Source organism: Homalodisca vitripennis, chromosome 6 (assembly GCF_021130785.1).
Source record: "Homalodisca vitripennis isolate AUS2020 chromosome 6, UT_GWSS_2.1, whole genome shotgun sequence".
NCBI lineage: Eukaryota > Metazoa > Arthropoda > Insecta > Hemiptera > Cicadellidae > Homalodisca > Homalodisca vitripennis.
The window spans coordinates 37284977-37311551 of NC_060212.1; positions in this window are offsets into that span (position 1 = coordinate 37284977).

Genomic DNA, 26575 nt, shown 5'->3' on the forward strand with positions numbered 1-26575 from the left:
TCTACATTGATATAACTGAAATGGAGGGTATAAATTGTTCTAAGTGGGTTAGACACATTCCAAGCGCCCTTCCTTTCTACAAAGGGCTATTTTCAATCCCTTGGGAATAATTTAATTCCGTAGCTATTTCACAGATCCTTACTCTCTTATATCGCATGTCTAAAGACAACACTTGATGTTTTGTAACAGTGGCCTGCAGCAATTAACAGACTGTTGTCTTGCGTTTTATTTTTATTCATGATGGATTGTCATTAAAATTAAACACTTATAGGGAACCCGTCCAATATACATTAGGCTTGTTATCAGATCGTTAGGTTATTCTAAATTTGGAGAAGAAGCGGATTAATATCTAATCTCCTCAACAATTTCTTGACGTTTAAGATGAAGTCTGTATCAAGAAAGAGTAATCCTAATGTCCAATAACTTCAACAATGTACTTACGTTAGAGATAGAGACTATATCAAGAAACAGTCAGTCTAATATCCAATAACTTCAAAAATATATATATCTTAAGAACAAGATGTATTATAACAGATAATATAAGATATATATATTTAGTTATCCCGTAAATTTACTGACGTTTAAATTGCAATGCTAGATTTCTTTTAAAATACATAAAACTACATTTACCTATATATTAGATGGTAGCATTGACATATATCCAGGAATAAAGTTGTTACATCGCAAATGTTTGACAACATTCACTTCTTGATCTCATGCTAACACGGTTGCAAATTTATTAAATACTAAATCTTCCGTAGAATATTTATTTATCCTAATTATATTAAAATCTACGAGGCCAAAATTATGAAACTAATTATATTCAGCATAATTTACACTACAAACACAATTGACACGATGTTTTAAATTTTAATACGCTAGCGAACCTAAAGATTGTGTGTAATCGTAAAAATATTCACACCAAGTTTATTTAAGATGTATGTGTCGGTAAAACATTTAGACAATATTAGATCTTATATTAGATAATGTCTTAGTTCTTAGGCTTACGCTGTGGGTATCATAACTAAGTAGTAGTTATAATAGCACGTACCAATAAAAAAGTATTTCAGCAAGAAGAAAGCTTTGTAAGAAAGTACAGTATCACTTTCAGGCGGTTTGTAAAGAAAATATCAGCAAGAAGACTGCAGATATTTTATACAATTAAAATATCTGTGTTTTAGTTGTATCAAAGGAGCTGTCCTTGCCAAACACAGCTTGTTGTCCTCTGAGAGTTTCTATGTGTTGTTGTGGTGGGGGGGGGGGTCAGTGGGGACCTCAGTAAACAATAGAGACTGTTTTGGTCGTCGTATGGTTCAGTAAACTTGGGTGCTTCAATATATTAGTCTTATTTTTTTTGATAATGTTTGTTAAATTGTACATTGCTATATCATAAATTCTGTTCCATATTGTGATGCTGAATAAAGATAAATATAATAATTTGTTTATATAATATCGTTATGAAATAATTCCAACCAATCCCTGGACACAGAGCTTAGTTTAGAGGAATGTCTTCCAGGTTGGCACCATGAATATTAATCTGAAGAGAAGAATGATCGCTGTTTTGATCAGGTCTGCAGCACTTGGGCTAAAATCTATATCATAGTAAGTTATAAAGTCGAGGCCACTAAGTACTGATTTTGATGGAGCTGGACTGATTTAAGTAACCATTAATCTTGGAAGGAAACAAAAGTCAAATTCAAAGAATATCGTATTTTATTTTACAAAGTTTCTAGATAACTGATGCTTGGAGCATAGATTCGTCTTGTCGAAGGAAAAATACCAATAATTTTGTCCTTCCGAGGAACCGTCTTTGCCATAACACGTGATAAAAAAAAAACTTAACACGGGTTCAATATTGGTTAGCTTGTTAGAAATTTCAATATTCGTTAAATAGTGTCCTTTTTTCATCAAAAACTGTCTTGAATTTGAGCGGGAGAGTTAAAAGGGAGTCCTTTCGTCTGTCTGTCTTCTGTGCGGATACCTCTTGACAGGAAAGTCTAGAAACTTGAAACTTTGTACCTTTGGTTTTTTTTTGGACGAGAAAGAATAAACTGTATTAGTTTTGGTTTAAAAATCTTAAGTTGCAGCCAAAAACTTTCCAAATGGTCAAGAGCCAAGCAACAGCTGAATTGATTTTGGAGTCGAAGTTAATGAATCTGCCTATCTGTGAGACAAATCTTTCGTTACATTCTGTCGGATCCTGTTATACTCCGTTGTACCGATTTAATGTTTAAGGGGTGAGTTCATTCATTAATTACACCGAAGTTCTCATAGTTAACTAGGAAATATAATATTTTTACCTGATATTAAATGTCCAATATTGCTCCGAATTTGTATGAAGTTTGTATTAAATTATGCAGTTTTGTAACAGATCAGTGTCTTTGATGTGGTGTAGGAAGTAGACAATATCAATATCATATAATGTATACAAGGGAGCAATAGCATTGTCCTCCGTGTTAATATCTCTTATATTGTTCCCCTAACCAACAATAGAATGCAGTGAACGCTCCCAAATGCCATTCAAGCAGTTCAGTTCCAATGTTCTACCAATACTTGGAGTCGTTTACGATACATTTGCCACACTGTCGCCTCTTGTATCGCTTTATCGCAGCTTTATGTTCCATTGTGCCTTGAAATTTATAGTCTTTCAGTGTTTCCTTAATCCAATATATCCTTTTAGAAAATGAAGCAAAAATTGTGTTTTGCAGATAAACAAAAATGTAATTAATGATCAGTCGTTCGGAAAACAATTGCAGGAATTAAAATATTTTAAAACCATTCATATAAAAATAAATATATATTTATAATTTAATAAAAATTAAATTTAAATTGATAAAATATACTGTCAAGAGTATGTATTACCGGTGCCTATGTTTCACCTTTATCTGTAAACCCAAAACTTTAAAATCAAAGTACCCATCAAGTAGTGATCATGAATTTTCCAAGAGAAATGAACGTAGCTGAGTGAATAATTTACCTATAATAGTCTATATAATATTTTTATTTATTTCAAAAATATTTCATTAAATATGTATAACTACCGTATGTATAAGTAAGTATAAGTACCGGTTTTGGTGTAGTGATTCTGTAGTTTGACATTGAGTAAGACCTAGGTGCTATAGTTTACAAGACTGAGTTATAATGTGGTTAGGCAAGCACTCTGTTCCCTTAAAACTTTCCAACAAGATGATTTAATAATAACAATTATCCAACCACTGCTTCCCCGGGAGTCAACCTTGTCGTCGTAACACAGTTTCGGGCGTAAGGATTCTGCTTGTTGACATCAAAGAAGACGTAGCTGTTGATACACCACAAGGCTGAGCTATAATGTAGTTAAGTAAGCATTGTGGCACATCTATAACTTGCCAACAGGGTGAGTTAGTTAAAACAATCATCCAGATTACTACCCTTTTCATTATGCCTTCATATCAGTTATTCTGTGTAGGTAAAATAGTATGTTTCTACAATTGTTTTGGAAATTTCTCATGTAGTGTTATGTTATAAGTTCATTTTAAGGAAAACAATAGTTTTTACTGTTATTAAAATTGTTCAAACAATGTATCTAGTATATATATTTAAAGTAAAATTAAAAGAAAAACTATATTGAAAATCAACTAAAGCGGTGCTCTCGATCTATATATTCTATAGTAATATTCATTTCTGATTATTTTAAAAACTTCAATAATCTGGGCTTTGTCACCACATATTTGTCTTAAACACAAAAACGATGTTCAAAATAGTGGTAAAATGTTCAATATGCGACAATATATTCAGTCAGTATACTATAAAATCTTCCGTACAGAAAATATACAAAAAACGTCCTGGAAAAATAGTTCAAATTGAGAGATGAAAGCCAATTGAAGGGAATGTAGAAGCTTGTACATACTAAAACTAAATAAATACTAGTATTCGTGAATTAATTCTTAGTGGTGTTAAAATCAAGTTGGATTTAAGTTATTCGGGTATGAAGAGCTTATCAAATACAGTATAAATTTTAATTGATCTTTGATTCGGTATCTAAAATTATCTGATAGCTATCGAAGGCTCTCCACCACAAATTTAAAGTATTGAATTCAAATTTGCATAATCTGTTCCTGTTGATTTATGACAGAAATTTTGCAAGAGCTATGGACGGGCAACTATGTCAGTCAAGATTTGATTAAAACCCAGCTGATTCATAAGGTTGACGTGGTAAATTTAATCCCAAAACTCGTCAGACAACATTGTGCTTGAGGTTGACATCTGCAAGTTTCAACACTTGAGCGATTTCAATTCTACTTTTGCCTTCACTCTCCTCTAAATAGTTTCCTTTCCAACTGATTCCCGATTATCTAAAATTGTAAATTTATATTAACATTTATTGGTTTGAATCACTAATTAGTTATAGATTTTTCAAACATTGATTAATTAAGAGAGTTTTTATGTATTCATGTTTTCTGCAATGTGATACTAATTGTATTACCAAATTAAAAAACTTCATAAAGTCACTAAGGTGTAATAAAAGATTATTATAACCATGAATAAAATGTAATAGAAAACAACATTTTAATTTGTGCACCTACTTCATTATGCTAAATATTATTTACTGTTTTTAATTTAAAACTCAGTATGGACTTTACAAAGTTATTTTGAAGAAAGGTACTTTAGTAAAATAAATACAAAGAAATATGCCCCTCACTTAAAAACTCGCACAAGCCAAGTAGAATAATTGAAAATTACAAGTAATTTCAGTTTTCGTTTAAAATGTTTACTCGACTCCTCAATATATATATATATATATATATATATATATATTAACAATCAACGGCCTGAAACTGGGGAAACGATTTATTTATTAAGCACACAGGCCATGGGATTTCTACTCATGTCCCCTATCCACCTTACCCATAAAATTTATGGGACCATTTATGTCCTGGGTGAACCCGGCATCTCTATTGTGCAGAGGAGGACTCTCAGGATTGTCTGGGGTCTGGGTACTCAGGAGGTGTCAAATCTGATGGTGTCTTAACGTTGCCCTCAATACTTATTTCACACATTTCACATCACACTTTTACATTTGCCTTGCGCCTCCAGAAAAACTTTCTTAAACCAAAACCTAATTACAATACTAGAAACAAATCCGAGCTTAGTGTATAAAAATTTAGATTATGTTTGATTAAACAGTCACTATATTTCTATCGTCCAAAAATATTATTCAAGCGCAAAGATATTAAGAAATCTCCTAATATTAAAGGCGCGTCTGAGAGTTATCTGATCGGAAAGGCTACTAGAGTCTTGACAAAGCTGCCACCATCGTATGAAAAATGTAGGCTTGGCTAGAGATATTTCATAATTACTTTTAGTGTGATAATTAACAGTGCTGTGACGTGCACACAAAAACGTATATTGTAGTAATTGTGCCATTACATGATTTGGTATTCCGTAGGTAAAAATATCTTATTATTCTGTCTCGCGTAATCTAGATTTGTGTCCAGTTTCGTAATAATTAACTGTTCAATAAGAATTTCCAAATTTCATCTTATCCTAAAACAAGACCGTGAGGTCAGAATTCCATTATTCAGCTCAGATGTGTAACATGTTCCATCTGCTGAATGTTGAGATCCACTACGTGTCTTGCATGCACACCAAAACTGTTCTGTATATTCATGTATCCCTACATGGTGTAAATTATTTATTTTTCCAACAATAAACAGTAGTGTTCAGTTAACAGGTCGGGTAAGTCACTCTCAACAATGATTTTATTATTACGCTTAAAATATATTTATTGTCAAAAAACATTAAAAAATTTCACAATTAATACTAAATTTTCTTTAACGGTTATCCCGATGTAAATAAACATCTCATTATTTTACCTCTTCAATGGTCTGACATATAACTATGTTTATACCAATATTACCAATATTTATACAATGTGTTCCAAAGATGAGGAGCGTGATAATGCTCTTAACAATATAACTTTAAATAATTAAATCAGAATGAAGCAAACTGTTAACAATCATTGAACCGAGTAACCGCAAGCCCGCCCTCGTCTATGGAACTAATCACTTAAGTTGCGAGAGATGATTGTAATTACACTGGTCGCAGCCACAGATTTATTGACAGTTCTGTTAGTAACGGCTTTTACCGTTGGAAGTAATATTATTAGCTTTAATGTACATATACATGATGAAGGAAAAGATATGACAAATAAATAACTATAAATGAAGCAAGTAACCGCAAGAATGCCCTCGTCTCTGGAACTAATAACTTAATTGGTGAGAGTTGATTGTAAATTACACTGGCCACAGCCACATATTTATTGACAATCCTGCTAGTAACGGCTCTTACCGTTGGAAGTAATATTATAAGCTTTAATATACATATACATGATGAAGGAAAATACATGACAAATAAATAACTATAATTGAAGCTAGTAACCGCAAGAATGCCCTCGTCTCTGGCACTAACCGCATAAGTGACGAGAGATGATTGTAACTATATTGGTCATAGACGCAGATTTATTGACAGTTCTGTTAGTAACGGCTTTTACCGTTTGGAATTAATATTATGAAGTAATATTATAGCCATAGACGCAGGTCTGCTGACGGTTTTGCTGATAATTTATTCTATGATTAATTTATTTTTACGTTTTAATTCATTAAAATGTTTTGATTATATTAGAACTGATACGTTAGTAAAAGCTTTATTTAATAATGTTTCGGGAAATTGCTTTAATTTATTTTAATATATCCTCCATATCATACCTAATGATACAACACACTATTTTTTCTTGCATTTGTAGGAATAAAAGGGGGAGTTGTGTCTTTCTAACAAGAACAATAAACAACTCCAAAGTGAACACCATATAATGTTATTAATATTATATCTTGTCAAGGTATGTGGTTATGCAGGCCATAAATAATTCATTAGCTAAAATAAATATATTACCTTAATATTTACAGCTATAATTTTGGGATACGAAATAAATAGCTGTTTTTATAAACTTTACCATAAACGTTATTATTTGAAGAGTCATGTTCTATAATTTTGATAACGATTGAGTTTAGAGGTAAATGTTTGAATATTGCTGGAATATAGGTTGTTATTAAATGCTGGAATATTGGAAGCTAACATAATTGTGGCTACAATCAGAATTTCAGAAATAAAAAATCTATATCCATCTCTGGACATTGAGATATTTAGAATATCCCTCACCCATTATATTTTATTATGCCAATATACGCTCAATATTTACTTATCGAGGAGAAAAGAAATACATGGTATTTGCTCAGAAACATATTTTTTACAACCATTAATCGTTTAATGTTGTCAACTATCAGGTTATCCGCGTATCCTCAATATTAAAACAATGTAAACTGCATGAAGAAGTTTAAATAAATTAAAGTAAGGGTCCATATTATAGTGTTCTATATGGCGTAAATTTTTAAAAGGTAATGAAGCTTCAAACCATGTTTAATCAAGCCACATATGTACCTACGTCATATTCCATACTTCCATGAGAAATAAGTCAAAGTGGCGGTAGCTCTTAATCTGAAGGATAGAAAAGAGAGAATGCATATTGGCTAGACATAGAAACATAGCAAACTTTTTGGTCCAAGTGTACTTTAATTCTTTAAAGAACTTTTAATTTAATCTCTTAAAATTTCTTAAATTCTTCTTTAAATTTTAAAATTCTTAAATTTATAAGAAAAGTTATTTTTTAGTTTTATTTTAAATAGTTATTTTTTTAACATTTTGTTTTATTTTAGTATTATCTTTTTGTCATTTATATGAGTAAATAAATAATTTCATTATTAGTATTAATATTAATTTATTCGTTTTTTTTTTGTGATGCACAACAGAAATAAATTTGCAGATTAACGACATTGCTTTAACTCTCAATTTATTTTGTACAAATTAACAAGGATTCAAACTTATAAATTAAAAATTTCGGAAACAAAAAATAAATATTAACATAGAAAAACATTCCGTTTTTCCAAATCTGGGTAAGAATCAAGCTACCTCGAATCATAAAAAACACAATTATCATTTATATATCAGTATTATTGCTCTAAAGCTTTTCAAAGACATTAAAAGTTTATTAATTTGACTAATTAAAAATTGTTTTTGTTTTATAAAATGACCAATAATACGATCCTCTATTATAAGTTCACATGTGATTAATTCAATAATAAACACAAAAATCAGATTTAATTTTATCAAGTATTGAACTAATTGATGCTCTTGAAATATTGTACAACATGTTTAACTGAAAATTAAGGTGGATGTATATCCCATAGACAACAAAGATTTTCAGTGTAGATATTATAACGAAAAATGAAGGAACCCTAACGATAAACGGAAGGAAGAGCCTCTAATAGCCAACCTCCGTCATTTCACCGATATCATCGAAGCCTTCTGAATCTAGGATACCATTTCCCCTTTATCTCTATTGTGTATTACTCACATTACAAACAGGTTTTAATCTGATGAATTTCATAATACCAAAAAAATCCATGGTAACAAAAATACGCATGCCACCTCTTCTTATTTGTTAAATTGCCAAATAAATAACAATGAATGTATTTTCAGTATTTGTACCATGGCATTGACATCGTCATTCAGATATTAGTAATCTCGAAACTATCGATATTCTTTATTTGTAATCAACCGTAGTCATCGATCAATTCAGGTTATTTCTACGTTTTTTGAACAGCAAATTAAAATTTGCATCTATTTCTGTGCTTGGTATAATTTGCTAAGAAAATTCATTTATAAATATTTTTTAAGTATGCGGGTACTAAAAATCGTCTTTTTAGACTTTTGCATATATTATGCGCATGGTAATTACTCTTTAGGTGTGTTTTACTCTGTATCGTTACAAATTTAAGTTTAGTAAAATGTTATATGCAACATTACAAATTTAGCACAATTGATTTAAAACAATGCAATCGCCTTTTAATCAATAATATATTTTTATGAAAATCAAAAGAATGCTTCATTCATTCACATTTTACCTGTCCGATGTTAAATATTGGGAATCTTATAAATAAAAACTGTTAGAGCTTTACTGTTCATACTGACGGGAAGTGCTGGGGTCTAGGGAATTATTACAGTTAGTTGTGAGGTCCGTCGCAAGAACTGCGCCACTTAACGTTCGTTATTCCCGTCTCAATATTTACTCTGAGACATAATCTACGATCATTTCTAATACGGCAATAAAGCTTCGACTGTTCTGAAGCTGGGTTTAATTACAATCCGTCCGCCTCGCCAATATTTCGATTTGCACTTAATCTCCAGGAAACCAATTTAGGATTATCCATGTGCAATAACCGGTGCGTCCCGCTAACGTACGATTATGAGGACAAATGTTTTCCTCGTCCATGTATTTGTTCTACAGCTTGAATGTTCTCTTCTAATGTAAAACACATATGCGCTTTGTTATAAGTTTGTTTTTGATGAGTGAAGGATTGTGAGAAAATCAGGATTGTTACTCAAGAAAATTACTAAAGGTTTATTAAAAAATCTTATTAAAATTTATTTCTTCAAAAACCTTTTTAGGTTGTAACAATATGAAATTTTAGTGATTTCGTTTACTGTAAACACGCCTTGTTTACAAGGAAAACTATCAGTTTTATCCTTCGAGGGAAGGCAGCAGCTGGCTGCCACCAAACACAATACCAAAAAGGGGCCCAAATCATTTATGCAGTGCAATTTGTAACAACTTGTCAAGGTTACATTAACAGTGAGAACTCGACAGCTGTATTTAAGATAAAATTATACTCTTTTAGCAATGGTTATACGAAGCCAGTACAAATTAATATAAATAAATACAGTATATCAATTAGAAATTATTTTACATATTTATTATTATAATTATATTACATACTTATATTTCTTCCTTTATTGGACGTTTTCAAATATTAATTGTTAAGTGACTATAGATAAGGCTGTATACAATTATTCTAGTAGAAAAATGATTAATCAGTTGTAGGAAACTTTTATCAAGCGATATTTTAGAAGATCCTCTCCACTTCTGGTAATTGGAGCATCACATCTTATCCAGAAATAATTCTAAAAGTCCAACATCGTTGTTTGCAAAAGATATAAAGTTATCTAGCCAGGAGTCCAAGAAAGATTAATTCGTAAATTGGATTTTAAATAAGTAGACATTGGTTCCTTGAGAAAATGATAACTGGGTCTCAAAACACTATTCCCACGTCACTGCCCTAAGAAACAATATTGAAATTAAAGACCAAAAAACCAGACGTTACTGTGGTTAGGAACTACAATCAGAATTCGCTAGTGATGCCCTACTTCTCGTCTATGGCAAGTATTAGATCTGGCCGTTAGATAACATGTAAAGAGTGTTCCAGTGGTACTTCCGTTCTCTGCCTTTTCTGTGACTAACGGCTTTGGGCTTCAAATTTCAATTAATCAGTTATTTTAACCTCCGTTCTATGAAAAAGTAAAAATTCATCAAGACTAATTAACTAAGAAGATATATTCGTGTTATAGTTTTTAAGTGTAAGGTCAAATGGGTTTCAATACAATGTCCTTTGTAAAGAAACATTTTTCGAAAAATTTCATTACTCCAGTCAAGGTGTAACAAAATGGAATTAAATATTTGAAATAGAACAATTATTGTAAACTCACCAGTGATATAAATGAAGACAGTGATAGAAACAAAGGAATTTGGTCTTTCTAAAAGGATTTAACTGTCAGTCAAGGATTTACAAATGCGAAGGATTCAAGTCAAATCCCACGCGGAGTAGTTTCTACACAAGCAAACCTCCATATAAAGCTTGAACTACCGTTATACATTATTCATATACAGTTCAGTTCAACTCTCAGAGCTATTGACATTACAGTATGTAGAATATTCATTTTAGTAGATAGAATACTAATTCTATTTGTTAACATAAAGTATCGTGAGTAGTTTTTACTCTTATCAAAGTAATACCAAAAGAATCAAATTTATGTACTTGTCTGCGGTAATACAAACATAAATATTGTACTTACATCTGAAATTCTCTGGCTGCGGTGAAGCGACTGACTATTTCTTTCTTAACTATAAAAATATTGGCGGCACAAACTCAAGCTCCAGTCATAAGAGTATCTAATGTGTTATGAAAAGAGCAATTGTTTCTCACAAGTGCAAAAAATATATTTTTTAGTACTTTAATGTTAGGTTTTGTGTAATTAACGAGAATCTTCGTGTACACTCCGTCATAGGGTTTCTAAAAATGTTGAAGACGTCTCATCGTTATATTTTACTTATTATGATCAGTACTGTGTTTTTTAGTATACCAGCCCTTCTCGGTTATTAAATAATATTCAATCTTTTAATGAATCACTATGAAGGGAGAGAGAATAACAGAGTATTACATTACTCCTTTGTAAATGTTGAGTTTAGCTTCAATTCACCCTGAATCAGTGCAGTATCTGAAATCTGACGCTGTCACAGACTTTATTCTTGGAATCTGGAGTCTTATTTGTATGAAAATATGCAAAAAAAAAACGACAAAACAGCTTAAAAAAACGAACCCTTTGTATTGTTTCGATATCAGAAATGACAAGAGGATAAAATATAATGTCTCTACATGTATTTTATATTTAAGCATTTATTTTCATTTGTAAAACATGCATAATGTATGTTGGCCGAGGGGTATCTTTAAAATATTCTACTAAAATAAGCCTTTTGTATTTCAATAGAAATCACATAAATTTTGTAACTTTCTAGGTTGAAATAATTCGAATACTTTGCATTTGATCATCTTAATTCTTTGGCAGTAAGCCATAAGCCTGTCATAAAGAAGTTGTACGAAGCAAACCATAATCAAGGGGTCTCATAACAAACATAGTTAATACATAGTTTGCTTATGCGGAAGTTTGCAAAGGAAGATATCATTCATAGCTACTTCCTGAGTATCATGTTCTTAATGATGTTTTCTAACAAAAGACCAAACTTTATAATAGTAACCTGTTAACGCTGTAAAAATTTTCTGTAGTTATTTTGGCTGAAGAAAGGAATGATTTCAGGGATTTTGTTATTAGAATGAAACTTTTTATGATCTTTTGTAAATGGACGTTAAAACAGCATATGAAAAGCAAATGGGGTCACTTCTTACACTTGGCCATCAATAACTGTGACACCTTGTGATGGACGATTACACATCCATCATTGGGTTCCGCCATCAATTCATCACTTAATTTACCTTTAAATCGGATTAAGTTTTCGAATAAATGCAATATTTTGGTAGTTAAACAATAACGGTATTTCAAAATTAAACAAAATAAGATATTTTAAATTTATACACTATAACAAGTGCACCAGAGAAGTCTTTAAGAAATATCCAATTGTCTACTACTCAAATATGTTTAATAGAATATTTGGACACAACAAATACTATCAGAACATAAACACTCAGTGCTAAACTCAAGCGGTGTTTCAACTCCACATTGGGATCAATGTGTTGTAATCGTTATATTCTAATCATGTTTAATAATAAACTTAAGATTTTCATAAATTTATCAAAAAATTATCCGGATTACACACCTATAAATCATGACTAATTCACTCCATATATATATATATATATATATCTCTTGCTTATTAGGTTGAAAAGTCAAATAAGATAATTGACTTTAAAATCATTAACATTTTTACTCTTTTAGAACATAAAGTAAAAATAGCAGCCAGCCAAGTACGGCAATGAAAAGGAAAGTTTGTGGTACGTTAATATAGAAATTGCAGAATTTGGGAATTGTTTAACATTTTAGAGTTCCCAATCAAACATATAAATTCAATATTTAATTTCTGTAAGTAGTGAATCGAAATATATTTACTATTCTGTTGAAATTGGGGTCCATAAATGAAATAAAAATATTTCAGAAAAATTAAATTAATGCGTTACATTTTTACTAACATCATCTTCTCCAAGCATACATGGTTTTAATTAGGACTTGCAGCTTTTTTGTGAGCATTTCTGAGCTGAAATAGAAATTTCCTGAATACTAGATAAGGAAAAATTAGAATGCAAGGTAAACCGATGTAATTGAGCACTGTACACTACTTAGAAATTAGCTCTCGATTCCTGCTCAAATCTGATTACAAGGGTACAATAATTGTATTGTGCAGTGTAAAACTCCATCTACTGGAAGAGGTTGGAGAGAACTGACAACGGGGTTTATTAGATAACCAAAGTTTTCCAGCGTTTTCGAAAACTCTGTCTGATATTTCAATAATAAAATTTTATCTGTGAAAATAAAGTTCAGTTAGTTTATTAGAATTTTGAATTTATTTGTAAACATTGTAAATTGGGATATTTCAATTGTTACATTATAATATAGATATTGTAAAAATAGTTATGTAAATTTATTATTACAATGAATAATAACAAATATATCACTTTGTATATTTATATAAATAGTCCGAGGAATATTTTTCTATTATTGTGTAACAATAGAACAAGTACTCCTTAAGTAAACGCCTTGAAATGCCTTAATACCTTTTAAACAAACGCAGATAAAATCTAAAAACTTCACAGTGTTATACAACAGTCTTACCTACTTTTTATGCAATAGCCATCACACTGCTACATTGGAGGAAGAGTCCGTGGAGGTATTATTAAAATCTTAAAAGCAAGTCTAGGCCATTATGCGTGTAGATTAAATGTATTTATTATTTAAAGAAACTGCCACAAACCATCCTTCATGAGCTTCATTCGTAACAATAGTGCCTGTTAAATAAGACCAACATTGTACCTTTAAAAAGCAGGATCTATGAATTGGAGAAAACGTTTTAGGAAACATTCTAACAAAAAATAGAGTACTTTCATTACTTTAAGGGTATTTAATTTGTAAAAAGTATTGAAACTAAATATCACAGGTGACAACGTGTGTAACAAATAAGGATGTCTACAACACGATACATACGAGGGTCAGCGGCAATATGGTGGTATAGTGGTGATTAATGACTGCAACACATATCTTGCTCTATTGCCAAGGACGTAGCCAGAGAAGGGTTCAAGGGGTTCGGACCTCCCCCCCAAATTTTTAATTTGTTCAATTAATTTTTTTAGTAAACTATTATAATTATTTAAATAATTTTGTTTTACTGACATGTACTACTGAAGGATTTACTAGAGGGTCTGATCGTAAATGCATGAGACAGCTATTAAGTATTATAATTTTATTTACATAAAGATGTATTCTTTAGAAAAAAAAAGGTAGAATAAAAAACCTAGCTGACCAGTTCAAATTTCTTTATTAGCTGGGCTTTAGCGAAGCCTATCTCACTCGTGATACTGAACAAATTTCATTTCTGTCTGTCTGCCTACCCACTCGATATTTTGTAAACGAAATAACCTATAGACTTTAAATATGAAAGACCTGCCCGCACAAGGTCATAAACAACCTCATCCGTCGTGCAGTTATTACAGTAACATGATAGAGGTCTCTCGTCTCAAAGTTCTTGTATGAAGATAACAGGTCAGAGCCACTTCCTGAGTATCTTCATGTTGTTAATATACCCTCTGTAACACAAATGATAATAAAAGAATTTGCGATACTCACATTAAAAAGATTTGATGAACTGACTTAATCAAGAAAGCAATATTAATATGTGACTCAGTATTACGTATGAAATATTTTATGATCTGTAAAATGTACTTCGATTCACAACAAATATTGAAAAGCCCACATTCAGGTAGTACCTCTGCCCATCAATAACTTCGACACTTGGTGACGGATGACATCAGTTCCATCATTGGGGTTTCGCCATCAATATATCTCTCCATTATTATCTTTTTATTGCCATTAACCTTTAACCAAACACACCCCATACAATTTCGTAGTATTTTTTAATATTAACATTAAACATGAATTATAATATTTACATGCTAAAACCACGACGAGTATTTTTTTATTTCCATTCATGTAGGGACATCCCATGAAATTTAATCTGCTGATGATGATACCCAGGAAGGAATATGACTGTTTTGTTACCCGTTACATTTCTTTTTTATGTTTCTTTTACTACAAGTATTTAAAGGAGTTTTTAAATGGATTAAACATTAATATTATCCGTAGATACGTAAACTTTTTGAAAATAACTACAAATATTTAGAAGATTTCTTTATCTTTTCTCATTAGAATAACAACTTGAAATTACATTTTTATATATAAAACATTTTTTATACTTAATATAAGATTATTGATGCTATATAGATGATTAATACCAACTTTGTGATGTTAAAATATGAATATGGAATGAGGTTAAGACCAGTTGCCACTATCCTCGTTGAGTGAAGAACGATACAGTTCTGATGTGGACCACGTTCCACCTCTCTTAGGTTTGGTGGAATCGAAAAGTGAGTTTTGTGTTCAACAGTCGTAAACGATTTTAGACTAATGGAATATTACAATCATGCAATAAAGAGGTATGAAGCATATAGGGTTCTGCCCGCGTATTTATTTCGTTATTCATGAATATTGATATGGAACTTTACTTATTTAATAAAGATATGTTAATATATATATATAAAAAGGTATCTCAAGAAATATTTTATCTGTAGGCTTTAAATTTCATTCAGAAAATTACTTCCTATGTAGGCATAATATATCTTGAACAGACTTATCTATTTTATATAAAATAATAAAAGTTTAAAAAATTAGCTAAGGTCTCTAAAATGTATTCACCAAACATTTCGGTTAATGCTTTGCTCCAAATCGTAAGCAGAACTGAATAAAAGACCTCGACAGAAAACATTGGGTGATGTATTGGCTTGGATAAGAAAGCTAGCCCTTTGCTTGATTGGTTGCAGTAAAGGGATTGAGTTCCATCTTGGGGAATACAGTCATCTCATGGGACGGAGAGAAGCAATTGAACTTGTGGTAGGAAATATATCAGCTGCTCACCGCTCCATGTATCGTTCTAGAATTTCTTTCATCGGTTACTTTTGAAAATATACTTAACGTGATTAGGCTACAACATGAAATGTTATTGAAAAATAAAATTCTTGAACCTATTTTTTTAAAATATAAGCATTACCTAAAACCTTTACAGTGTGAATAGTGTGTTTAAAGTACCTTTTAGTGGCGTTTAGATTTTGATTTTCATGCCAAATACGAAAATAAACATTGAAAACTAAAAATTACTTGATTAAGAATCACTTTTACGGGTATCTTTGATCGAATCCAGGATATTCATATCCCTGAATATATATGCAATTAGTTTGGGAGAAATATAAATTAGCATACATTTATATACAGGCTAGTACCAACATAACAATTTAATCTAATATTTATTTTATTTATCTGCTAGACTTTTTTCAATGAATTATGCACAATTAGACAGCAACCGCATTAAAACAAATGTCCATTAAATGTTGAAGAATTCTATAATATTTTTTACGAAGTTTTTAAATAATATTTCCTATTTTCTTTCATAACCAGATTGTGCTGTGTCGCTGAAAGAGTATATTTAATTAAATATAAACAATCAATGACTAAATAAATATAGCATGGCTATCTTTATTGGTACGAATTTCGTTTTACTTTTTATCTCATTGACACTACAATAAATCAAAAACCTGGAAAATATTAATTTAAATTATTGTTAATTCTGTACTAATATTCACCCTTGATTTAATTCTTTATCCCTTTATCCCTTTATAGCTCTACAATGTGCATCTATCAAGAATCACATAATTATTAGGAATATAATTTGTTGCATTGCCTAGTACCTATGGCGTAGCTTAACAAAAACCCGAGCCACATGTAAAATCTCGGTGGAGTGGGCGTCGCCAGTGGTTTAGCAAACTCTCAAACTTTCTGCCGTTACTGTACCGCTGAGAGATGCAATGATGAAAATACTTTTACTAAACAGGTGGTTCCGTTTCTGTTAAACTTCCTGTTTCTGGGGTTTCGTACCATTGTCCGCTCTATCTTTAACTCACATTCAAAATAGGAGTGTTAGACCACTCGGGCATCGGCACTTACTGATTTGAGTGGATGGTAAACAATTAAACAACTATGAAACACTCATTCAATTCGGTTCTTTACTATTGTTTGCAATATCGTTAGGTGTCTTAGTGATTATTTAAACTAAATAATCTGACACAATACACACTTTTATATTAATTCTGTCATTAATATATTTTAAATATAAAGGAATTAAACTAACGAACTTGTACCGTAATCTAGGTTTTAATATAAAAGTTCAATATTTGGGTATTTTCAATACATTTCCTTATTATAGAGGGAGTTTCAGAACATATTTTGCACTAAATCAAACCCAGAGAATCTCTTTAAAACAATTTCAATAGTGTAAAAATACAGAGTATCCCCAAAACCAGAGTGTTCCTTGTTTGAATTTCATTTTTTTTTGTAGAAACACACTTAATTTTGTGCACTATTTTAAAGGCCTTTACATCCTAAGCACTGTAGGGAGAAGAAAACATTTAGTTATCTATAAAAATAACACTATGCACAGTAAAAGTAACAAAATAGTTCTCCAATACTTCCTTCCATTGCGTGTACAGACAGAAAGTAAAAGTGTGAATATACGTCTCAATACTTTCTTTTCTGATATATGTGTTAAGGAAATTAAAAGTAAGGTGTAGTCCTTACAATATTTTATCCCAGCATATGCACATTTAGAAAGTAAAAGTAAGAAATAGTTATCACAATACTTTTTTCCATCATAATATGTATAGAGATGTAAATTAAAAGTAATATTTCACACAACCTAGCCAATAAATGTGTTGTTTAGTTTAAACGATCTAAAAGGGTGTAGTTCTACATTGTTATAACTGAAATGGAGGGTATAAATTGTTCTAAGTAGGTTAGACACATTCCAAGCGCCCTTCCTTTTTACAAAGGGCTATTTTCAATCCCTTGGGAGTAATTTAATTCCGTAGCTATTTCACAGATCCTTACTCTCTTATATCGCATGTCTAAAGACAACACTTGATGTTTGTAAACAGAGTGGTCCCTAAGAAACTTGGAAAAATTGTATTGCGACAATAGTTATTAATTTTATGAAATGTTTACAATTAATATATGTAGTTAAATAATTAAATACTCATAGTGACTTCTGTATGTATGTGGGCAGTGATGTCACTGAATGATAATTTTTTAAAGTCATAAAGAATAGGTTTTTTTTTAATTTAGTTTTAAAATTTATTTCAGTTATAAATAGATTACCGTTATCGGTCTACTCTTTGGAAAATGCTGCAGTGGCCTGCCGCAATTAACAGACTGTTGTCTTTGTTATTTTTATTCATGATGGATTGTCATTATAATTAAACACGCGTCCAATATACACTAGGCTTGTTATCAGATCATTAGGTTAATCTAAATTTGGAGAATAAGCGGATTAATGTAATGGATTCTTGTCACCTTTTATAAGAAGTACATGGAGACGAACAAACTTGTGTTTGGATACATATTCTACAGATACTATTTTTAAATGTTAGTGGTTGGATTTTTCAAAAAAGGTATGTTCAGAATTATTTAATGTATCGTCACTGGATTGTAAACTGGATGTCAGACAGTGACACAGTGATTTTATCCCGACAAATGTCTGCCTCTATCTCAATTATCGTCGGTCGACAGTGATTTTGTGCACAAATAAGTATCTTATAAAAAAGTGTTTTTTATTATGTTTGATAAATAAATAAAAATACATTGACTTTCCTAGATTTATATCGGGCTATTATTTATGTAATCTTTGAAATAAAGATCCTTAGAAACCACTATCCCATTGAAAATCATAAGACACAAACTATAGGTCTAAAAGACATGGAACGTACGTATGTATAATTAAAAATTTCTTACACATAAATGAAAACAATCTGAAATAAAATATTTCGTAATAAATTTGTTATTAGCAGGCCTTCATATCATATTTTAACTTAAGCAATTAAATAGAAATATATCTAATATATACATACACACACAATATATACAATATATATATATATATATATATTATATATATATATATATAATATTATATATAGAATATATATATATATATATATATATATAGCAGTTTTAATTTGTTGAAAATTATTCATGCCTAGATTTAGCTATTATTAAACTTAGCTCAATTTAGCATTATTAGTTCAAATGTCATTTCAACTTCGTGTCCTCACTGCAAAGTGAGTACTAACTAGACTGATGAAGTTCAAACTCCTCTCCTGTTTGTGTAGGAGAACGACTACACAGTTGCCAATGTAAAACTTGGTGATCTCACTACAAAGTGAGTACTAACTAGACTGATGAAGTTCAAACTCCTCTCCTGTTTGTTGTAGGAGAACGAGCTACACAGTTGTCAATGTAAAACTTGGTGATCTCACTACAAAGTGAGTACTAACTAGACTGATGAAGTTCAAACTCCTCTCCTGTTTGTGTAGGAGAACGACTACACAGTTGTCAATTGTAAAACTTGGTGATCTCACTGCAAAGTGAGTACTAACTAGAATGATGAAGTTCAAACTCCTCTCCTGTTTGTGTAGGAGAACGACTACACAGTTGCCAATGTAAAACTTGGTGATCTCACTACAAAGTGAGTACTAACTAGACTGATGAAGTTCAAACTCCTCTCCTGTTTGTGTAGGAGAACGACTACACAGTTGCCAATGTATGTAAAACTTGGTGATCTCACTACAAAGTGAGTACTAACTAGACTGATGAAGTTCAAACTCCTCTCCTGTTTGTGTAGGAGAACGAACTACACAGTTGTCAATGTAAAACTTGGTGATCTCACTGCAAAGTGAGAGTACTAACTAGACTGATGAAGTTCAAACTCCTCTCCTGTTTTGTGTAGGAGAACGACTACACAGTTGCCAATGTAAAACTTGGTGATCTCACTACAAAGTGAGTACTAACTAGACTGATGAAGTTCAAACTCCTCTCCTGTTTGTGTAGGAGAACGACTACACAGTTGTCAATGTAAATACTTGGTGATCTCACTACAAAGTGAGTACTAACTAGGACTGATGAAGTTCAAACTCCTCTCCTGTTTGTGTAGGAGAACGACTACACAGTTGTCAATGTAAAACTTGGTGATCTCACTGCAAAGTGAGTACTAACTAGGACTGATGAAGTTCAAACTCCTCTCCTGTTTGTGTAGGAGAACGACTACACAGTTGCCAATGTAAAACTTGGTGATCTCACTACAAAGTGAGTACTAACTAGGACTGATGAAGTTCAAACTCCTCTCCTGTTTGTGTAGGAGAACGACTACACAGTTGCCAATGTAAAACTTTGGTGATCTCACTACAAAGTGAGTACTAACTAGACTGATGAAGTTCAAACTCCTCTCCTGTTTGTGTAGGAGAACGACTACACAGTTGCCAATGTAAAACTTGGTGATCTCACTACAAAGTGAGTACTAACTAGACTGATGAAGTTCAAACTCCTCTCCTGTTTGTGTAGGAGAACGACTACACAGTTGCCAATGTAAAACTTGGTGATCTCACTACAAAGTGAAGTACTAACTAGACTGATGAAGTTCAAACTCCTCTCCTGTTTGTGTAAGAGAACGACTACACAGTTGTCAATGTAAAACTTTGTTTACCAACTGTTAGCGGGGCAGGAGGTGTCTGTAAACAATGTGGTTAAACTGTTCACGTTTGGTCTGCCGTGTTTGTTTACCTATTAAGTAAGTACTCTGACTCATTGTTACTGTTAACCAATCCTTAGCGTTGATTGACGCTTCAGTTCGTACAACAGACATTGTTAGGTATCATTATTTTCTTTGTATTGTTCTGAAATACTTTTTTACAATAAGTATAAGTACAAAGTAAAAAAAATGTAATTAGTTTAACAAAAGACCCACAGCTTTTGTAGGTAATTTTTTACATTTATGTAATCTTGATAATCACTATTAAAATTGTCCTAAGATAGATAAATTAATACACATTTATTCAGACATCTAATGACTTCAATACTCTCTTGAAACACTTCTACAAAAAATAGTTATCCTTACATGTAATCACCTCAACCATGCCCTGACGTTGGAGATAGATACTGTATCCAGAAACAGTCATCCTAATATCCAACCATCTAAACTACCTTCCTGAAATTAGACATAGATGCTATAAAATAACTGAATTTTTTACCTCTGATCATATCGTAAATTTTCTGACGTTTCACATACGGACTGTGTCACAATATTGTCATCAATATATCTAACTAACTCAATTATTTACCAACGTATCTAGGTGCTCTAATAACAGTAAATATTCTGTATAAACTATACAAAACCCGGATACAGAGGTTAGTTTAGAGCAATTTTACCAACCAGTTAACACCATAAATATTAATCTAAAGAGAGGAGTGATCGCTGTTTCGATCATGTCTGAAGCACTTAGGCTAAAATCTATGTAATTGTAATTTATAAAGGCAAGGTCCACCAAGTGCTGACTTTGATGGAGCCGGACTGATTTAAGTAACCATTGATCTTAGAAGGATACAAAATTCACATTCAAAGAATATCGTATTTTATTTAGCAAAGGTACTAGGGAACTGATGCTTGGGAACTTAACACGGGTTCAATATTGGTTAGATTGATATAAATTTCAATATTCGTTAAATAGTGTCCTTTTTTTATCACAAACTGTCTTGCATTTGAGCGGCAGAGTTAAAATGAGTCCTTTCGTCTGTCTGTCTTCTGTGCGATACCTCTTGACAGGAAAGTTTAAAAACATGAAACTTTGTACCTATGGTGTTTTTGGGACGAGAAAGAATAAGCGGTTTTGGTTTAAAAATCTTAAGTTGTAGCCAAAAACTTTCCAAATGGTCAAGAGCCAAGCAACAACTGAATTGATTTTGAAGCCGGAGTTAATGAATCTGCCTATCTGTGAGACAACTCTTTCGTTACATTCTGTCGGATCCTGTTATTGTGCAGATTTAATGTTAAGGGGTAAGATCATTCATTAATTACACCGAAGTTCTCATAGTTAACTAGGAAATATTATAACTAAAAAAATATTTTTTTTTTACCTGAAATTAAATGTCTAATATTGTTTCAAAACTTTTATGAAGTTTTGTATTAAATTATGCAGTTTTGTAACAGATCAGTGTCTTTGATGTGGTCTAGGAGGCAGACAATATCAATATCATATACTGTATACAAGGGAGCAATAGCATTTTCCTCCGTGTTATTGTCTCTTATATTGTTCCCCTAACCAACAATATAATGCAGTGAACGCTCCCAAATGCCATTTAAGCAGTTCAGTTCCAATGTTCAATACTTGGAGCCGTTTGCAATACATTTACCGAACTGTCGCTTCTTTTATCGCTTTATCGCAGTTTTATGTTCCATTTTGCCCTGACATTTATAGTCCTTCAGTGTTTCCTTAATTCAATATATCCTTTTAGAGAATGTAGCAAATATATTGTTTTATAAATAACTAGAAATGTAATTAATGATCAGTCGTTCAGAAACAAATCACTGGAATTAAAATAGTGTAAAATCATCTATATAGATAAAATGTATCATAAAGAGTATGTACGTATTACCCGTGCCCAAGTTTTTAGCTTTATCTGTAAACTAAAAACTTAAAATCAAAGTACTCATCAAGTAAAAAATTTCCCAAGAGAAATAAACTCCTACAGTCTATCACACAGTGAAACATGTGTCTAGCAGAGTAAAACTTTTACTTTTACTAGCCTATATAATATTTTGATTTATTTCAAAAATATTTCGTTAAATATAAATATGTATAACTACCGTGTGTATAAGTGTAAACACCGATTTAGGTTAGAGATGTAGGTTAGATTTAATGAACACATAAAGGCATTGAAAACATCATCAAATTCAAAATATGCAGACCATTTAAATAACACCGGCCATACATACACTAACATCGAAAACAATCTTGAAATTTTACACACAAGCAAAAAAAGTCGCTTATTATCTACTTTAGAACATTTTGAAATTTACAAAAGTGCCCAAATTAATCATAATATATTATTAAATGACAAATATTTTCTAACAAAAAATGTATTATTCAATAGACTTTTAAACAATATACATTAATCTCACATAAAATTAAATTACAACAAATTTAGCCACCAAGGTAGTAAAACACATGACAAATTGGTTTTTAATTATTTATTTTTTATAATTAACTTAACCTTATTTTGTACCTGAAGATGAAATTACGGATTTCGAAATGTACATCGTAAGAAAAATAAAAGTTTAAAAAAGTGTTAAAGGTTTATTCATATACATACCGATTTAGGCGTATTGATTCTGTAGTTTGACATTGAGTAAGGCCTAGGTGCTATAGTTTAAAAGGTTGAATTATAATGTGGTTAAGCAAGCACTCTGGTTACTCTAAAACTTGCCAACAGAGAGAGTAGTTACAACAATTATCCAACCACTGCTTCCCCGGGTGTTAAACTTGTAGTCGTAACACAGTTTTGTGAGTAGAGATTCTGCAGTATGATGTCAAACAAGACTTAGGTGTTGATACTTCACAAGGCCGAGTAAGTAAGCATTGTGGCACATCTAAAACTTGCCAACAGGCGAGTTTTACTTACAATAAGGTACAACAATATTATCCAATTGTTACTACCCTTTTCATTATGCCTTCATTATTAGGTAAGTAGGTAGCCTTGGTAGCTACAATTTTCTACAAATATTTCGGAAATTTGCCTTGTAGTTTGTTTGTTTTAAGTTCATTTTATGAAAAACAATAGTTTGAATGTTATGAAGATTGTTTAAACACCTAGAATACCTAGAATTATAGTGGACCTAAAACTAGAAGTACAACAAAATTGAAAATCACTTAAAGCAGAACGCTCATTTTATGTATTATATAGTAATATTCACTGTTGATTAGTTTACACATTCCATTAATATGGGCTTTGTTACCACAATCTTTGTCATAAACACAAAAAACTATATTCTACATAGCTTATAAACTGTTCAGTATGCATCAACATATTCAGTCAATATAGAATAAAAGCTTTACACGTCCTGGCAGAAGAAATATATTGAGAGATGCAATCCAATTCAATGAAACGGAGAAGCTTATACAACAACTTAATTAAATACTAGTTTTAGTGAATTAACTCCTAGTGGTTGTTAAAAGTCAAGTGTGATTTTAGTTATTTAGATTTGAAGAGCGTATCAAATATAAAAGTTAAATGATCTGTGATTCTGTAAGCATTCTAAAACATTTCATAGCTAATGAACGCTTTCCACCAAAAACTAAAAGTATTGAATTCAAATTTGATAATCCGTTCCTGTTGATTTATGACAGAAATTTTGCAAGAGCTATGACCGGGCAACAATGAAAGGATTTGATTAAAATCCAGCTGATTCATGAGGTTGACGTGGTAGATTTAATCCCAGAACTCATCAGACGACATTGTGCTTGAGCTCGGCATCCACAAGTTTCAACACTTGAGCGACTTCAATTCTACTTCTGTCTTCACTCTTCTCTAAAAAGTTTTTTTTACTGCCAGTAGCAACTGATTCCCGATGTCAATAAATACATTAACTGGTTGGAAACATTAACTAGTTATACATTTTAAAGCCATTAATGTATTAAGAGAGTGTTTATGTAATAATATTTTCTGAAATATAATACTATTGCACTACAAAATTAAACAATTACATTCCACAACAACAACAACAATTACAATTAAAGTCGTTAAGGTGTAATGAAAGATTATTATAAACATGAATTCATATATGCAATAATACAGATAACATTTTAATTGGTGCAACTACTTCTTTATGCTACATATTATTTAGTGGTTGTAATCCTAAAATCAGTATGGACTTTACTAAGTTATTTTGAAAAAGAAGTACAATAAATACAAAGAAATAATACACTCACCCAAAAGTACTGCAAGTTTGGGTTTGACGAACCTTATTTGGCACAGTCAATTTTAAGTAGAATAATCGACAATTACAAGTAAGTGTGGTTTTATTTTAACATTTAAGCTCGATTCCCTTATTGATCTATGTATGTTTTTGAAACAACCAACGGCCTGAAACTGGTTAAAACTATTTCTTTATATAGCACACAGTCTTGACGAGGCTGCCACTATCGTTGTATGAAACATGTAGGCTTAGCTAGAATTGTTTAATAATTACTTTTAGTGTGATAATTAATTGTGATGTGATGTACACAGAATACTTTATTGTTATAATAATTGTACCATTACAAGATTTGATTTGATACTGCGTTTTGAAAAATATCTTATGATTCTGTCTCGCATAATCTATATTTGCGTCCAGTTTTGTAACAACGAACTGTTCCATAAGAATTTTCCAACAAGATCTTATCCCAAAACAAGGCAGTGAGGTCAGAATTCCATTCTTCAGCTCAGATGTGTAACATGTTCCAGCTACTGTATGTTGAAATCTACTACGTGACTTGCATGCACACCAAAACTGTTCTCTATATCATGTATCACTACACACGGTGAAATATTTTTATAAAAAAATTAACAGTAGTTTACTGGTAACAGATCGGCTAAGTCACTGTCAACGGTTATTTTATTATTACGCTTCAAATGTATTTATTGTTATAAAAGTTTTAAAATTTAAATTGATAATACATTTTCTTTAACCGTTAACCCAATGTAAATAAACACATGTAAAGTTATTTCACCCCTTCTATGGTCTGACAACTAACTATGTCCGTACCAATATGTGGGTGATGTTTTCACAATTTGTACAAAAGATGAGGAGCGTGGTAATGTACTTAATAATTGTCACTTTAAGTTATGAAAGCAGAATGAAACAAACTGTTAACAACCATTGAACCGAGTAACTGCAAGCCCACCCTCGTCTCTAAAACTGATCACTTAAGTGGCGAGGGATGATTGTAATTACACTGGCCACAGCCGCAGATTTCTTGAAAGTTCTGTTAGTAACGACTTTTACCGTTGCAAGTAATATTATTAGCTTTAATACATATATTCATTATGAAGTAAAAGAAATGATGAATAACAATATCATCATAATGATATACTTCTCGTCTATGGCACGTACTAGGCCTGGCCGTTAGATACCATTCTCTGTTATCTGTCTTCTCTTTGACTGACACCATTAGACTTCAAATTTTAATGAATCAGTTGTTTTAACCTACGGTGTCTGTAAATATTAAAATGCATCAAAGTTACCTGTACTGAATTGAAAGGGTCATATTCGTGTTATAGTTTTTAAGTGTAAGGTTGAATGGATTTACATACCCTATCTCCTCTTAAGGAAAATGTATTTATTTTATACAAGTTTTAGAAACGTGGAATTAAATATATGAAGGGTATAACAATGATTTTAAGGTCACCAATGGTATAAATGAAGACCACGATAGAAAATAGAGGAATTTTTGTGTTTTCTCAAGAGGATTTAACTGTCTGTCAATTATTTACAAATGCGAAGGGTTCAAGTCAAATCCCACGCGGAGTAGTTCTACACAAGACAAACCTCCATATAAAGTCCTAAGCTATCGTTATAAATTATTCATGTACAGTTCAGTTCAACTCTCAGAGCTATTGACAATGCAGTATGTAGAATATTCATCTTAGTAGATAGAATACTAATTCCTTTTGGTAA